The 18,729-nt window shown below is 40.9% G+C and overlaps 1 protein-coding gene across 1 annotated transcript in view; it reads left to right on the forward strand.

Moving 5' to 3' along the window:
• Nucleotides 1-4,439, forward strand: part of FOXB1 (forkhead box B1) — a gene marked incomplete at its 5' end in the record, with an annotated part of 91,628 nt that extends 87,189 nt beyond the window's left edge. The window contains one exon of the mRNA XM_082448180.1: nucleotides 3,948-4,439. The remainder of the gene's footprint in view (nucleotides 1-3,947) is intronic.
• Nucleotides 4,440-18,729: the final 14,290 nt, after the last annotated feature.

The following is an 18,729-nucleotide window of genomic DNA, read 5'->3' on the forward strand; positions in this document are numbered from 1 at the left end:
CAAGACAGAGATAGCTCTTGCCTCATGGAGCTAAATGGGTGAAACGGACCTTAAACAAGTAATTACCTGCAAGATGACTAGTACAAAACAGTAAGCACAGGAGCACATGGCAGCAAATTGCATTAGGGAAAGTATGACATTTAACCTGAGACGTGGAGAGTGGCATGAGTTAGTCTAGCAGAGACCAGAGGGAACCCCCAAGCAAATAAGCAGTACTACTGTACTCCTGTGCATGCATAATGCCTCAGACATTATGTCCATGCAAGTTCCTATGGTGCACTGGACTGGTTATCTCTGCTGCACGTACTACACTGAGGGCTTCTTGAGCACAGGATCAGTAACTAGTCACAGTTTGTAATGTGGTCAGCTACTATGTCTGGCGCACCTGAGTGTTCAAATGTCTTTTGGTGATGATGGTGATGACATCAGGCACCTTGTATGTGATATTACTGTGACATGTTGATAAATTACTGATAAACTTTACAATACTCCACAATCATAATACACATATTTTTACAGATACAGTTTATGGAAACTGAGGACCAGAGAAGCAAAACGAGTCTCCAAAATTAAATAACTAGCCAAGGAGATGAAGCCAGATTTAAGCCCAGGTCTATTTAATTTCACTCGCCTTCCATTCCGCGACAGCACATCACAGCTAACACTTACAAGGCACATTGTGGCAATAACCCAGCTTTGCTGGATGTTGAATACCAGGAAAGAAAGATGTTCTCCTTACCACGATGTTAATAATTTGGTCCTCCATACCACTTGGGAGTGAGTGTCAACCTATTTGCATCTCTGGGTACATAGAAAAAGTCCAGTTTCTTGTATAAGACTGAGGACCAGATCAGCATAAGTAAACCAAGTCTTTGCCAACTAGCAAGCAGCCCTTCCCTACCAAATCCCTGCTTTAGTTGTCAAGAGCTCCTTCTGTCGAACTTCACCTGGTGTTAAATGCTACAGATAAAGAGTTGAGGACAAGTCTTAAGAAAAGGTCATTGCACTGGGTCCCTGACGAAGTGGAAAGGAGCAGTCAGGAGAGTAGGGAGGGTGTGAGCCAGACTGCAAGGGGCTACGGAGGGAGAAGATGGTGGGTGGGCAGATTGAAGCAGCAGGTAACATGTGTGGCAGCAATGGTGATATTAGCAGGAACTAACAGAGGAGGTATCTGCTAGAGCTGGAGACACCTAAACGTGTTGCAGACCTGAGGAAAATAGATAGCAGAGAAGTAGAGATTCTAGATGCAGTTAAGGTAAGAGAGACTCTCAGAAGATGTAAGAGGTCTGCTCTCAGCAGAGTGGGTGAGGGTGGGCTCAAGGGCAAAGCGGAGGGCTTAGCTTTGGCAGGGTGAAGGACACCTGTCACTAATAGATGAGACAAAAGGGGGAAAGGAGAGAATGACCAAGGAAAGGCTTTGGGATCAGAGGGAACTGGAATCTCCGGTATTAACGTAAGACCCAGTTTTCCTCAACTTCTTTACTGAAGACTGCATGAGAGACTTTATTAAGTGCAACATTTCAAACCCCTAAAAGTGGGTTTTGGGGAACGTTTGGGAGTAACTTTGGACAAAAAGATAAAGTAGTAAATTCTAAGCAGCTGCTGGTGGCCATGGCTAGAAGGCTGGAGCATATACCATGCAACGTGGAAAAAAGAACAGGATCAGAGAGCCTATGGATTGTGGGCATTTGAAAGGAAAAAGAAGGAGTAAATTAGAGGGAAGATGAGTAGAAAAACACAGTTTTGCTCTCACTTTTATTGGGCTTAGGCTGCATAAATACAGAGTTTTTTTCTTCCTTCATTCCTGTGAGAAGACCACAATAAAAGCAGGTTGGAAACTATAAAGAACCTTGGGTTGTTGTATGGGTGGGTAGGTAGATGGGTACATGATGGATGGATAAAAAGGCTAGAGAGATGGATGGAAAAGCAAATTGTGTACCTAGAAAGAGAAGAAAGATAGATATTACATGGAGATATTTCAAATACGTCTCCTGATTGGAATACTATCAGTGCTGCATCATTAGGCAGATGAGGGGAAAGGAAAGTATTCTGACCTTTCCTCTGACTTTCGAATTTGGCCAGTATCAGGAAAGAGAGAGAGTGGCAAGGAGATGCTTTATCTGAATGTGTTTATTCAGTGAGAGGTAAGAGTAAGAATTACATGTGAGAAACATTTTTTACAGTGTAAATAGTGGGGAGAAGAACCAAAGACTTTTTTGGCTCCACAGCTGAATCAGGTAGCCTCAGCCACTAGGTGCCGTCGAAAGGAAAACCGGTGCAAAAACCACGAGCAACACAGATGAGAGAAGATGAAGGCTCTTCTTGAAGCAAAATGGAAAACCAACATTTAGGTGAGCAGGAACTGATATTAAGTTGAAATTAGAGAGATGCCACCAAAGGAGCCCAAGGATTTAGAGTTTTAAATTCTTGCTCCATATGTGATGGACTTAAGTTTGTAATGGATTTACAGACTATTAATATTTACATATTTGTCTTGCTATGTTTTACTTTTTAAACTTATATTTCTTTTTTGATGGAGAATGCATATACGTTTTATAGGGAATTCATACTTCAGTGTGAACATTTGAACTCTTTCTTAACTATTAGCCACACTAGGAGACTTTCACTTCCAGGAGAACAAAGTTGTTCTTGTTTGGAATAATTAGAAAAAGAGAGAAGGTAGGAATCTGGAGGAAAAAGCTGTGCGATGGAGTCAGGGATGGAGAAAGAAGGTATTTCTATAACAAAGCTGTACAAAATATCTACACGCTTAGAATTCCCGAATTTGACGTCCTACCTTGCATCTCAGTTTGGATTCAAATATCCAGTTTTCTCACTTGGTTGCCTTACACACTTATTTAGCATATCTAAGACTCAGGGTCTGATCCACTCTTCCAAACCTACTCTTTCTGCAGCTGCTTCCATCTCTATTACTAACAACTTTATTCTTCTAACTGCTCAAGCCCAAAAATTGTGGCGTACTCTCTGACCCCATATTTTGTTTCACATTCCTCATCTGATCCATCAACAAATGCTGTCCTGTCTGTCTTCAGAACATATATCTAGAATCTGACGATCCCAACAGCCCCCTCGCTGGTCTCCCTGCTTCCATCCTGGCCCTCCTATGGCCTGCTCTTAGCACAATAGCCAGAGTAATACTTTGAGAACATGTCATATCATCTCACTTGTCTGCTTATATAACCTTCCCGTAGCTTCACATTTTCCTCAGACTAAAAGCCTTATCATGGTCTACCAGGACCATCACCTGGCATTTGCACTTTTGCCCTCCATCTGGAATGTTCTCTGCTCAGACTCTCCACATCCACATGCTCCTCCCTCATTCTCCATAAGTCTTTGCTTGTACATCACCTTCCCGGTGATGTCTTCCCGGCTATACCATCTAACCTGCCAACTTCCCTCAGCCCTATTTTCCACTCCCTGGTACCCCCATCCCCGTCCCCTTTACCTGATTTGTGTTTCTCCATGACACTCACCAGCATCTGATGTTTATATGGCATTTATTTATCTGGGTGTTGTCTGCCTACTCCTGCTACATTTGCAAGCTATATAAGAGCTGGAATTTTTCTCTGTTTTGTTCATCATTATAGCCTCAGTCCCTTGAACAGTGCCTAGACAGTACACAGTAGGCATTCAATAGGTTTGTGGGACGCAGGAAGGAACAAATGAAAGCACTAACTAAGGGCTTGTAAATGCGCTCCAATAACTGTGGCATGGTAAATTTAAGAACAACTGTTGGAGGTGAACTCAGTTCACCTGAACAATAAATTCATAAAGGCATCAGATATTAAGAGAAGTATAAGACCCAGGCAAAAAGTCTGCTTTAGCACTATTTACAACAGCCAGGACATGGAAGCAACCTAAGTGTCCATCGACAGATGAATGGATAAAGAAGATGTGGCACATATATACAATGGAATATTACTCAGCCATAAAAAGAAACGAAATTGAGTTATTTGTAGTGAGGTGGATGGACCTAGAGTCTGTCATACAGAGTGAAGCAAGTTAGAAAGAGAAAAACAAATACTGTATGCTAATGCATACATATGGAATCTTAAAAAAAAAAAAAAAGGGTTCTGAAGAACCTAGGGGCAGGACAGGAATAAAGACGCAGACGTAGAGAATGGACTTGAGGACACAGGGAGGGGGAAGGGTAAGCTGGGACGAAGTGAGAGAGTGGCATGGACATGTATACACTACCAAATGTAAAATAGATAGCTAGTGGGAAGCAGCAGCATAGCACAGGGAGATCAGCTTGTGCTTTGTGACCACCTAGAGGGGTGGGATAGGGAGGGTGGGAGGGAGACGCAAGAGGGAGGGGATATGGGGATATATGTATACGTATAGCTGATTCACTTTGTTATACAGCAGCAACTAACACAACAATGTAAAACAATTATACTCCAATAAAGATGTTAAAAAAAAAAGTCTGCTTAGTATACATATCTATAAATACACGCACACAGATATGCACGCATATACAAAACGAATTTACACGTCTTCTACTGAAACTGCCCAAAGTTTCTATAGAACAAGAGACAGTCACTGAAAACCAATGATACAATTTCATTATTACTAGTTGAAGTATGTAAAACGTCACTGAGATTACCTTTATTGAAGGTGCTGTCTCTGTTGTTTTAGCTTTGTAAATACATCACTATTTGGTGGGCTTTTATAGATTTGCTTCCTCACTTGGCTCTCCAATAGTATTTTTCCCCTTAAGTCCCACATTACTTAATTTCAAATTTTCTTCCAACAGCAATGATCAGGATTCAAACCCCTAAGCTGTAGAGAGACTTCTGTATTCCATTCTAAGCCTCATAATAAATGACATCTGAATATATTCTCATTTATTCTTAAAATAAATGATATCTGAATGAGCATCTCCAATGCTGGAGCTCATGATTCTTCCATTTGTACAGCTTCTAATGAGAGTTCACGCTAGGCAAGATTTCATCTCTCCTCAACCCCATGAGATAGTAGATGATGTCACTATTATTTCCTTTACCAAGTAAGCATTAAATTAAATAACATCCATAAAAACAAATGTAAGGGAATAGCAATAAAAAAAATTCAAAGAAAGCAACAGGAAGGAGTTAATAAAGGGGCAATTTATGAAATAGAAAAGAAATACACACTAGAGAAGGTCAACAACAAGAGCTGGTCATTTGAAAAGGCTAATAAAATTGACAAGTCACAAATGACATTGATCAAGAAAAGGTACAAATTAGCAATATGAGGGATGAAAAAGGGGACATTACTATATATTCTTCAGATAATTAACAAAGAATGAGGATAGTATGAGCTATTTTCTGCTTATATATTTGATGACATATTAAATGGACACATCCCCAGCTTATATGAAACTAATATAACTTTGATTCTAATATTTCACAAGGACCAGAGATAAGAAAGGTAAATCATGGCCAATCTCACTCATAAAAACACTGATGCAAAAATTCTTAAGAAATTATTTATTTAAAAAAAAACCCAACAGTGTTTGAAGAAGACAATGATGCATTATGATCAAGCTGGCCTTATACCAGTCTACAGACTCAATATTGGATAATCAAAGTAATTCTTAGCAAAGCAGAGTTAGGAGGGAAAGTGCTTAATCTGATAAGTGATGTCTATAAAAATCCTAGAGCAAATGTCATATTTAATGGTGAAATATTAAAAGCTTTCCCTTTGAGACTGAGAAATAGTTGAGGGTGCTTGCTATGACCACTTCTATTAAACCTTGTACTGGAGGCCCTAGATAATACAGCAAGAAAAAAAAGTTAAAAGGATTGGAAAGGAAGAAATAAAGCTCATTGTTTGTGAATGATACGATTGTGTAAATAGAAAATAAATTTTAATCTACAGAAATAAATTATTCTAATAAATTACTAGAATTAACATAAATATGGGAAGTTTCTAGATGCAAAATCACTATACAAAAATCAATTTAGAGACATTAATGAAAACCTAAATATGTAAAGGGATATGCCGTATTCATGGGTTGGTCCTCTATAATATTGCCAGTTCTCTCTAAATTTACTTACAGGCTTAATGATAAATCTCAGTTCAAATCTCAACAGGTTATTTTGGAATAAGTTAAGAAAATCGTAAAATTCATATGAGGGCTTCAAAAATCCAAGACGCTTTTGAAAAAGAATTCTTGGGATGTCTTGCTATATCAGGCACTAAGATACTATAAAGCTATAATAATCAAGATATTGTGGAATTGGTGCAGAGATAAACAAATAGACCACTGGAACAAATTAGAAAGCACCAAAATAGACCCTTACATGTATAGACATGAGATATTATGATAGAGGTAGCAAAGCAGAGCAGTAGAAAAAGGACATGTTTTTCAATTAATGATACTGGAACAACTGGATATCCACAGGAAAAATTTAAACTGGACTCCTATCTCATCCAATATGCAGATAATAATTATGAATGGATTAAAAAACTAAATGTAAAAGACGAAGCTATAAAGATTTTAGGAGATAATATAGGTGAATGTATTTAGGACCTCAAGGTAGAGAAGGATTTCTTAATCAAGACACTTAAAAAATACTAACCATAAAAGAAAATGTCATAAATTCTACCACATTAAAATGATATTTACTAAAGACAGCATTAAAAAGCCCTGAAAAGACAGGTTTTGCCATAGAATGGGTGAAGATAATCGACAACATATAAAATCAGTGAAGATCCAGAATATATAAAGAAATCCTATACATCACAGGAAAAAGACACCCCCAGAGAAAATTTGGCAAAATATTGGACAGAAACCTCATATAAGAGGAAATCCAAGTGTCCAAGAAACACATGAAAATATGGGCCATCTCAGTTATTAAGGAAATGCAAATTTTATACCATGGTAAGAAACTACTATACTCCGTTCAGTTTGGCAGAAGGTAAAAATTCCGATCATACCAAGGATGTAGAGCACAGGAACTCCGATACACTGCTGTTGAGAATGTACATTTTGGAAGCAGTTTCGCATTACCTCATAAAGTTGGAGATATGCATAATCTTTGACCCAGCGGCTCTACTCCCAAGTATATACCCTGCTGAAATGCAGACTATGTACAGCAAGATATGCATTCAAGACTGTTCACAGCAGCATTGTGCATAATTGCCAAAGACAGAAATAATTCTGTATTAGTTAAGGTGGTTGCTGTTAATAATAGCCAGTGAAATCTCAGGGGCTTGGTACACTGAAAGTTTATCTCTTCCTCACATAATAGCCCAACGTAGGTGATCCTAGTCAGGGGCTTTCTCGGGCAGCTTTCATCCTAATGGTGATCTAGGAAACCAGGGTTTCTCCACCTTGTGACTCTACCATCTTCCACACATGGCTTCCAAGGTCACCCACTGGTCATCTCTGGTCTAGACAGATAGGAAGGATCATGCAGGATCATACGTGGACGCTTCCTATGAGCCAGGCCAGAACCCATGTCCATACCCGACTGGAAGGGAGGCTGGGAACTGTAGTCCGGATATTCTCAGGGAAGACGAGGTACCCAAGAGAAAACAAGGGTGGTGATTCACTATTAACCTCTGCCACAAACCATTCATACAATGGGATGTGATCTGGCAATGGAAATGAACTAACTACACCTACACACAGCAATGTGAATGAATCCAACAAAAACAATGTTGAACAAAAGAATCCAGACCCAAAAGATACTTAGAATGTGGTTTCATTTCTATCTATATAAATATATACAGTTCAAAACAGACAAAACTGAACTATATAGTTTAGGGAATATACATAGGTAAGAGAAGTATAAAGAAAAGCAGGAGAATTGTTCCAATGAAAGTTGGGACAATACCTCTGGGGGAAGGAGGAATTTGTGGTTGGGAAGGATACAACTGTAGTGGTTATACAGGGGTTTAATGCACTTTTCTTCACATGCATTACGATTTACATCCACACACAAAAGTTCCAAAAGCCCCATGTATTTTCTACCTTAACATAAGAGAGACATGCTATATGGTACAGAGAAAAGCAGTTTCCCTGAGGCTGGAACACCACTGCCCTCTAGCAAACCAAGCTTCACTGTCTCCCCTTCTAGAAACTGAACACCCTCCAGACCTAATTTTCTCTGATTTACCATTCTGAAGGGGAAGAAAAATCTGTGCTACCATTTGACATAATTGCCAAACATCCAATTTTGTCCCTGTAGGTCACTCCGTAAATGTTATTATCTGCTGTTGTCTTCCATAATTACTACCCCTTTCCTGAGTTGATGAACAGTTTGTGCCATCATCTAGTTTTGCAGTTAACAAATGTCATTTTGCTACCAGCGTTTCTCCTCCTCTCATGATCTCTTTATCTTTGTTTCCTATAGTAACGTGTAAATTCCAGTGACTCATATCTCTCTTGTTCCAGACACTTAACTTTCAAATCTGTATTTTCCACCCTCCAGTGCACAATTGGTTTTATATTCTGTTGTGTCTCCCTTTCATCATCCTTGAATTCTACAGCTGGGAAAAGCCTTCGTCCTGTTACCCAGCCCTGAACACCTTTGTTTTTCCATTTCACAGACCCAGGAATCCATTCTCGGGTACCAATTCAAACACTTGGCTTTTGAAGGTAGATAATTTGAAGTATTCCCATGTCTCTCTCCTTGCATAAAAGGCATTTGTACTGGTGTCCTTCAGCAGAAACTTCTCTCTGCCTCCTACTGAGATATCCAAAGGGTTTGGTTGGCTTCCAGCCCTGGGTTCCAGAGATGGTGGCATTTTAATGGCAAGATTCCCACTACTTCTTGATCGTGAAACAGATTGGAATGAAATGTTCAATGTAAATGGGAGTAAGACAAGGATAGTGGAGTTGCTTCCCCTTGGCTTCAACTGCATCTTTCAGCTTACTTGTCAGATCCAAGGTTCAACCAAGATCTAGAAAAGTGGGGCTTGGAAGGTCTTTTTTCTCTCTTTCTTATTTATAGTAGCAACTGCTTTTTCTCTTTTACTCACCCTCAGGAGGAATATCTATTTGAGCCAGTAGCCTAAGAGGGAAACATTTTGGGGGGTATTTCTTTTCTGTTTTCCCTCCCTGAGTCAAATTAAGGAGGCCTGAAAGCTGGTTTTCAGGTTGTGCAGAGTTTAACTCCAGCTGTGTTGGTACAATTTACAGGCACACTCTCTGATTGAACTACCTCTTTAGGGAAAAAGAGCCAGTTATAGAACTAACGCTCATAAAACTAATGAGTAAATAAATGAGCAGGCCCAAAAGTTGTTTTGAAACAATATAGAAACCATCAAATCAGATATAATTTATTACTTGTTATTTTCTAATAGTTTATCATATGACCTGGCTACTGTTGATTTCGGGGGTTTCATCTTCAGATTCAAGTTTCCTGTCAGGCAGATGTTGTTCAGGGCGTTTTGGGAGGAGAATCAGGCTGCAACAAAGTGTGATTTTATGCAGGGCTTCCCCACAGCTGCCCGGTCCCCCACCTCTTTCTATTGTAAATTACCTGAGACAAGCCTGTGGTAAAGAATCTGGAGCTATTATTACTTTAAAAGTCCTTTTTTTTTTTTTTTTTTTTAATGGCACTATTTTCAAAAACAAATTGGCAAAAATCCATTCAATCAAAAATGCTTCAGGTGATTACTCTGGGCATTTAAAAAGATAATTTAAAATGTCACAACTGTTAAAAAAAAAAAAGCCAGAGATTCAAAACTGTGCCAACTAAAAAGAGAAAGCAATAATTTGTTGTACCTACAGATCTCAAGCATTAAAATGCCATGAGTTGTAATCCTTATCATGTCAGCGTCCTTAGTTATGCATGACCTAATTGAAAAAAATTTTATTTTTACATCTGATGAAATAGAAATATTTCCCATAGAAAAACATAAAAATTTCCAACTAATAGAATGCAGTGTTCATATGAAGGCTCATCAAGCCTAGCAGATACCTGGCATTTTAACAGTGCCCTGAATCCTCAGAGATTGCTTGGAGGCAAAGTAACTTTAAAAGAACTGCGTAAGTAATATTCAAAATATCCATGTAGAGGCTTTTTTTTTATTTTATAACTTTCCCCTACCTGAACTACATAACTTCTTAAAGAAGTTTTTTTCTTTATAGAGGAGGATACATAGGATTATTTAGATGATGTTTCATAATCAGCTGCAGTCTGGAAATGATAAATTAAGGCTACTACCCACCAGACTCACAAATTAGGCACGCACACACACACACATTTAACTGATATATTGGCAATTTTCACCTTTAAGTGTCTGGATTTTCTTGGTTAATCTTACACTTTGAATAATAATATAAAGTGTTTTGGGGTACAATCGCTTACTTTATATTAATGGTTGATTCCTTGCACAAATAATGCTTTTTAGGAAATCTTACTATTTAGGGAAAAAAGGTTGAAGGAGGAACATTCACATTTTCCCTGTGTCTGCTGTACTCTCCTCCTCTCCTAAAAGTGTGCTCTCTGATTTAAAAAAAAAAAAAAAGTTAAAGATGCCCTAAAGTACAATAAATCATAAACTAAAATTTAAATATCAGTATTTAAGGGTTAGGGAAGGGACTGTGTGCATAGGAGTGGGGTGGGGGAGGGGAAGGGGGTTAGCAGCTGGTCTTCCTTCAAAGCCATAAGGCAGGTTAGTGTATTTTTCATGCTTCCCCAGAGCCGCGGCTTCTGCTCACCAGCAACCCCAAAACACACAGACTCTCCCCTCTGACCCTCACACTGTCCAGTGCCCTCGTTCCTCGCATCCTGTGTGTCCGTGCAACCAGCTCAGGGTTGTGCCCTAAATACTGGAAAGTCACAAATCACTGGTTCAAATAGACTCGATTCTTCAAAGGACAGAGTGGGGAGTGGTGAGGGAAGAGGGAGGAGAGATGCTTAAAGTGATTTACGACCCCCCTAGGAGAGGGGTTTTGGCACCTGGGCCATTATGCTGGGACAAGGATCTGGCAAGTAACAAGAGACACTGAAATGTACGAGGGGCCCATTAGGATGGTCCCATCTTCCCTGGATTAGTCAGGCATTTGATATAAATAAGTAAACATCAAAATCACCTCCACCACAGTCCAAAACATCTCTTTCCCCTTTCACTCTCTTTTTGTTTTTTTTTCTCAAACAGTGAAGGGGACTAGAGATTAGAAAAAAAAGAGGTCTTGTGTATTCAAAGTGCTAATTCAGAACTTCTTTCTCTAATGCACTCATGAAACATTTTAATTGTCTGACTTTGCATTCAAAAGCCTTGTTTGCAACTCCTAATTGCAGGCTGCTTTGAACAAATAATTGAAATGCATGACTTGTGGGGCCTGCTTAAACAATTATAATGTGCTTTGCCGCTAGGTGCCGTTCCCCCTCCCACCCCCGGCCCTTTTTGCATAATGACGAGCAGCCAGCTTGATATTTGCAGGCAAGTTAAAACCGTGCTAATTTGCAGCGCTGCGATCTGGGGCCATGGCAGTGGCTGTACCTGCGTTAGTGCTTTTGCCGCAGCAAAAATAGCTCTAAGAGTTCAACTGAATGTTAAGAAGACCTTTCTGTTTTCTGCTGAGGGAATCCCACTGGGGTTTTGTTTTCAAAATACAAATCTTTCACGTGCCTGTTAGTTTTGTATCTACACACAATTTATGGAGCTATTTCGCTGAAAATGTCCCCCGACCTGATTTTAGCACAGTCCTCAACAAAAGAGGTTCCTTCTTTTCAGGGAGCTCAGGTTTAGAAATGAAACAAAAGTGTCCAGATCCCAGGAACAGCCCAAGACTGGCCACAGCCGGCGGCTGAGGACCACACACGGGGACACTGCTTCTGAAAAGGGGCTGCAACTCTCTCGCTTTTAGGATCTAGAACACGGCGCCAGATGTGCCTCCCTGTAGCCTCCTTGTCAGGATTCGGAGGCTTAAGGAAACGAAGACTGTGCTCCCTCGTGTTGTGAACATGAAACTTCTGTTTTTATTTATTGACATTGTAGCAGAATACATATAACAGAAAAGGTACTCTTTTAACTGTTCTTAAGTGTGCAGTTAGGGGCCTTAAGTACACTCACATCAATGCGTGACCATCACCAATATCCATCCACACAACTCTTTTCATCTTGCAAAACCGAAACTCTGTACCCATTAAACTCTAACTCCCCATCCAGCCCCGCAACCCCTGACAGCCACCTGTCTATTTTCTGGCTCTCTGAATCTGACTACTCTAGATTGAGCATTAAAAAAAAAACACCCCAATTTACAAGTTTTAAGATTAAAAAGGTAAACATTTTACTCTTTAAGAATGAACTATGTCTTTACTGGAATCATCTGGTCCAGTAATTGGCAATTCTCACATTATCTAATTTCTGTTTAAGATGCTGGGCGGAAAAAAAAAAAAAAAAAGATGCTGGGCGGGGGTGAACACTTAGCAGATCGAAAAAAAGAAGTAGATCAAAAAAATAACTATTACATTTTAAGATGTCCATTCTGCCTGCTAAAAATAGCACTAAAAATAACTTCTTTGTTCTCAGGTACTTCTCAAGATGCCCCAGTGGTCTTGGCAGATGATTACAGTCGAAGGAGGGAGCCTCTGTGATCCAGGCACTATGTTTCGTATTTGATTAGTTCTAAGGGCTCACAATGACCTGTGAGATGAGTATTGTCTCTCTTTCACAGATGGGAAGATGAAGCTCAGAAAAGCTGGGTAAGTTGCCCAAAGTCACACAGCGACTCTGTAGGGAGACTGGGATTCCAGCCCGGTCACTGGGACTCAATAGTTCTTTTCAAGTCACTGAGCCGCACAGCAGGAAGGATCTACAGGAAGTGGTGCTTCAAAGACAGTGGCTGTTTGGCAGGGGGAGCGGGGATTAACACCAGCTTGTGCCGGGACACAGGTGTAACACGTGTGCGGGGCTGAGGGAGGGGAATTCCTCATCATTGTTATGAATACCCCGCATCCTGCCTGCACTAGGTTGCACCCAGCAGGTGGTATTAGAACCCTCCTTGAGAATCTCTGGCCTAATGTTTCTTGGTCTTAATCTCCAGAGAAGAGCCCAGAGATTCTCTTCATAACCCACTTTTGAGCTAAGAAAGCCATTCATCCCAGTAACAATAGCTGGCCTTTATTGAGTGATTACCATGCACCAAGCTTTGTGTGTGTCGCTTGCGAAAGCAGGCAGCCTTGTTCTCAAGTTCACACACTTAACACTACCCTAGGCAAGCTCTCCTAACATACAAGTAAAGCCACAGAGCCCCATTCAACCCCGAACCTTCTGTGCAGAGCCTTTGCATGTGACCACTGGGATATATTGCCCCAAACGAGATGCTCTTATCTATAATGGGTAGACTGAGCTGTTTGAAGTACATATTTTGGTCTTTCAAACAACTGTATAGCAAATGACAGAAAGCACCCACTTTGCTTTTCTAGGCAGGAAGTCAAGTCCCTCTAGGTACCCACTGGAGAAGGGAACTATAGGACAAAAAATGATATGAACAGCCTCTATCTTGGATGGAAATTTTGTTTTAGGCATCTTGTTGGCTGAAGTACAAACTCCGACATCCTTCTGTTCCCTAAAAGCCTAAATAAAAAATTCAAATGTGTGCTATGGAAATCAAATGATGTAGACATTTATTACAGATTTCTCCAGAAAGGATTCATTCACAGCACAGTAGTTAGAAGTACTGATGTTGAAGCCTGAAAACTCAGGTTCAAATCTTGTGTCTGTCATTTATTAGCTGTGTGATCTTGGGCAAGTTACTTAACTTTTCTGTGTCTCAGTTTCCTGACCTGTAAAATGGGAATAACAACAGCATCTATATCAAAGAGGTTAGATGAAAGGGTTACGAGTTAAGCGCTGAATAAATGATACCTACTATTATCATTTTAAGTTGAGAGGTAATTAGGCCTCCAAAATATTCTTGTCAAAAACATTTCACCAGAATTTAACCAAGCTTTTGCTTCTACCTGCAGGCTTTAGAACATACAAGGGGTAGAAGGACAAGATAAACGATACTACAAGGGGAAAACATCATACAGTTCCAGAATTGTGATATATTCTACAGGACAAGTGGCCAGTATCTTCCTCTTGATTGTTATCCAACAGTGAGTCTTTCAATTAGTCTAATGCTTCTATATCTGCTATGTAGTCACTGGTCATCGCCATAAGCCTGGGCAGAGTAGGTCTCAGGCCCATGTTGTGGACAGGGAACTGGTGCCCTGCCCAGCGAAGAAAGCTAGCTGCCTACCCTCAACCACACAGCCAGGAAGGACGGAGGGAAGAGCACAGCATCCTTTCCCCAACACCTTCACCTCCACCCCACCCCACCCTACCCCAACTCCTATGCCTCAGACGCTGAGATCATTTTGATTTGGCTTTCGTAACTGCAGTTAGGAGAACAGCTGAAACAAAACAAACACAGAAAAACTGAAACCCACCACACATCTCGGGTCTGATTTACCTTTTTGTCGATTTGAGTCATTGGCTACCACCTGCTGAACTTGCTACCTGACTGCATCCTCGGGTGAGGGGGGCCAGGGCTGACTCACTTTGCTCCATGTGCCTGGTGAAGGAGGGCACATTCAAAGGCAAACCTGCTCACTCCACAGTTTGCTCTTGATTATTCACTAAGACTTTCAGGACTTATCTAGTAAGTGTTACTGGAAGAATCTGAGTCTGTGAATGTCTCTGCCCAGCATCTAGTCCAATATGAGACACAGCCAAGTTTTTAGATGTGTTTTCTGCTGAGGATGTCTTTCCATCATTTTTCATCTTCAAATATTGACCCAACTTGAAGGGACACCCACAGAGCTGGGAAATTTAAGCATCAAAATGAATAGCGGACTGTAATGGATTGAAACACAGTGAATATCTAAAAATCCACGAGTCTATAATAACACTCAAAAAAGAGAAAGCAAGCAAACAAATCCTCATTTGTTATCACTGGAGTAGGCTATTACACCAGCTCCTTACTAAGAAAATTGTAAATAATTCTATTTAGGGTAACCATTAAACCCCAGTTGATGAGGTAAGGTCGCCTTTACGGGTGAATACTGGTTAGTAAATGGAGAAGAAATGATAAAATTAGAAAAATCAACATTTTGCAATCCCTGAAGAAATATCAGATTCCACCCAGGATCATCTATGGACAACAGGGGAAAGGTTGATAGGGAATTAGATTCACACAGTGTCAAAGTACTACCCACCCCCAACACACACACACACCAGATTCCTCACCAGTCACAAGGGGAAAACAAGTGGGGCACCCGGGTGTGCGACATAAACCCATGATACTTCGCACTACAAAAGTACGACAGCCAAAAAAAAAAAAAAAGTACGACAGCCAGACATTATGGACCTCTTGCAATATAAAGTACACAGCACCACCTATAAAATATTCTCATCAGAACTATTTCACCCAAATCTGGTCACTGCCTTTATTTATATTTAATTAATTGATTTATTTGGTTGCACGGGTCTTAGTTGCAGCAGGTGGGCTCCTTAGTTGCAGCATGCATGTGGCATCTAGTTCCCTGATCAGGGATAGAACCCCGGCCCCCTGCACTGGGAGCGCAGAATCCTATCCACTGCGCCACCAGGGAAGTCCCTGGTCACTGCCTTTAAATACAGGAAATACAGGAAGTAGAAAAACAAGATAAATGCCACCACAAGAGGAAAAAAATTTCAGACGATGCAAGAATTAGGATACCTTCCTCAGGACAACTGGTCTTGTATCCTCAATAAATCAATGTCATGAAAATGAAGAGGAGACAAAGAGGTGACTCCTAGCATGGATAATCCACAAGAAGCAGAATTATGGAATTCTATCATTTTCCGGAAGCCAACTGACTTTCTAGAACAGTGCCCATTGCAAGAAACAGGCCATATGGGGCGCTCAATACATATCTGTTAAATGAAAGAATGAATAAGTAAGTCAATGGATTCTATAGATGAGATCTAAGAGGCTCCAAGGGCTAAGTGCTGTGCTCAAGGACAGGCAGCTGGGCAGTGGCGGAGCTGGTTCTAAAACTTGATCTATCCATTCCTAACCTTCTTCTGCAATCCTCTATTTTTGCTTTTCATTTGTAATTTAGCCCTACATTTTAAAAAACCTTAAGGGACACAGCAACCAAATGCAATCTGTGGTTCCCAGTTGGATCCTAGTTTGAATAAACCAACTACAAAACACATTTTGAAGACAACTGAGAAATTGAACAGGGACTGGCTAATAGATGACACAGAGGCATCTCTGACAATTGCATCAGGTGAGGTAACACTACTGTGGTTACACAGGAAGTGGTCTGTTCCTATCTTCTAGAGATGCATAGCAAAATTTTTAGGGGTAAAAGTCATGACACTGGTAATATTCTTTAAAATACTCTGGCACAAAGAACTTGGTGGAGCATTAGTGGTGACATGTTAATAACTATAACTTTTTTTTTTTTTAAAGGTAAGCAGTCCATTTCTAATTATTTTTCTTTTTTTTTTTAATTTATTTTATTTACTTATTTATTTATTTTTGACTGTGTTGGGTCTTCGTCTCTGTGCGAGGGCTTTCTCTAGTTGCGGCAAGTGGGGGCCACTCTTCATCGCGGTGCGCGGGCCTCTCACTATCGCGGCCTCTCTTGTTGCGGAGCACAGGCTCCAGACGCGCAGGCTCAGTAGTTGTGGCTCACGGGCCTAGTTGCTCTGCGGCACGTGGGATCTTCCCAGACCAGGGCTTGAACCCGTGTCCCCTGCATTAGCAGGCAGATTCTCAACCACTGCGCCACCAGGGAAGCCCAACTATAACTATTAAATCTAGGAAACGGGTACATGGTTTTTGTTTTTGGTTTTTGGTTTTTTTTTGGCCGCGTCACTTGTGGGATCTTAGTTCCCTGACCAGGGATCAAACCCAGGCCCTCAGCAGTGAGAGTATGGAGTCCTAACCACTGGACCGCCTGTACATGGGTATTTATTAGTCTATTTTTTCATTTATTTGAAAATGTTCATAATAAGACAGAAAGATGATTGGTTGATAGATAGACAGACAGATGGATTAGACAGAGAGATAGGTAGAGACCCAACCAGCAAAAGTCTGGAATTCTTTCATTTCTCAATGTTCCTCAATTTTACCTAATTAGGATATGAATGATATAAAAGAAAAATTTCTCAAACAGCTACTTTTTAAGAACCTTAAAGTTAATATTGACTTAATTCCTGGTAGTAGAAATAACTGTATCCTTGAACACCATCAAATCACATGCATTTGCACAGCATGACGTCTTGAATAAATAGTTTAGAAGCCACTGAAGTGTCCAAAAATATTTAAGATGCGTTTCTCAAACACTGCGCTGGAAATATTTTTCCTCGTGATGTTCCAGCAACAAAAACCAAAGGGGGAGGATGCCAAGGACAACTGAGTTTAGTAAACCCCAGGCTATAGCAGACTTCAGCTTTCTGCTGATGCTAACCTCAGGAGAAGCATGCGGCCCTCAGTTAAAGTACTCTGCATCACATGTGAATAGTAATTCTAAGAGGGTGCCACAGAGAGGGCCAGCAACTGGCTTCTGCTTAACATTTTGCTGACCTCCAAGAATTCAGCTGTTCAGCAATTTGGGAAGACGGGATGGAGAGAGACCTCTTCTTTCCTTCCTACCTATTTTAACTTGAGCACATACGTCTCCAGGTTTACCCACAGAAGGGGAAGCATCTCTCTGCGTGGCTGCAGCGATCACATCCCACCTGCTTAGAGCCAGGACACCCTAATTTGTGAGAAAAGACTACAAATGAGAACGTGAGAAAATATCTAGGAAGCCTCTGACTCATCACTGCATGAGTTCAAGGAGCTAAGCTGAACATGAGAGAAAACAGATAGAAGATTATGGAAGGAGCACGGTGTTTGGAACGGGCAGACCTGGGTTTTAGTCCTGGTTTTGCCTTCACCTGGCTACCTGTCATCAACACAGGACTCATGTGACACAGGACTTTTCTCATGTATTAGATATCTCTCAATCTATCTATTCCCTCATGCCACAAGTGTTTTGTTTTTTTTTTTAATTAATAGCTACTCTATTTATTTATTTATTTATTTATTTATTTATTTATAGCTGTGTTGGGTCTTCGTTTCTGTGCTAGGGCTTTCTCTAGTTGCGGCGAGCGGGGGCCACTCTTCATCGCAGTGCGCGGGCCTCTCACTGTCGCGGCCTCTCTTGTTGCGGAGCACAGGCTCCAGACGCGCAGGCTCAGTAGTTGTGGCTCACGGGCCCAGTTGCTCCGCGGCATGTGGGATCTTCCCAGACCAGGGCTCGAACCCGTGTCCCCTGCATTGGCAGGCAGATTCTCAACCACTGCACCACCAGGGAAGCCCCACAAGTGTTTTTTGAGTGCCCAGTATGTGCCAGGCACTACACTAGAAAAACATGTCTGCTTCCAGAAAATGACAGACTTCGAAAGCCGTGGAGATTACTCCTGACTTATCTTTGCCAGGCTCCACTTCCCCCTTCCCCTCCTTTTGCACAAGTAATTGAGAATAACTGTAGCTCAACCGTAAGGAAACTTCTGGGCGAACAGAAAGGATCAGCATGAAAACAATACAATAATTCTCTCAAGATTTAAAAACTGATGTTGTGTCAACACTAGGATGTGCAGCCCCCAGAGCAGAGAAAGCAAACGTGGCCAGTCCAGCTCACTGGTCGTGCATAGGGCACCCTGCCCAGGTGTTTTTCTAATCGGGAAATATTTCTCCACACCACTGTCTTTATCAAAAACGGGAAAATCAGAGAG

This window comes from Balaenoptera physalus (genome assembly GCF_965194825.1).
Source record: "Balaenoptera physalus genome assembly, chromosome: 2".
In the NCBI taxonomy this organism is placed as follows: Eukaryota; Metazoa; Chordata; class Mammalia; order Artiodactyla; family Balaenopteridae; genus Balaenoptera; species Balaenoptera physalus.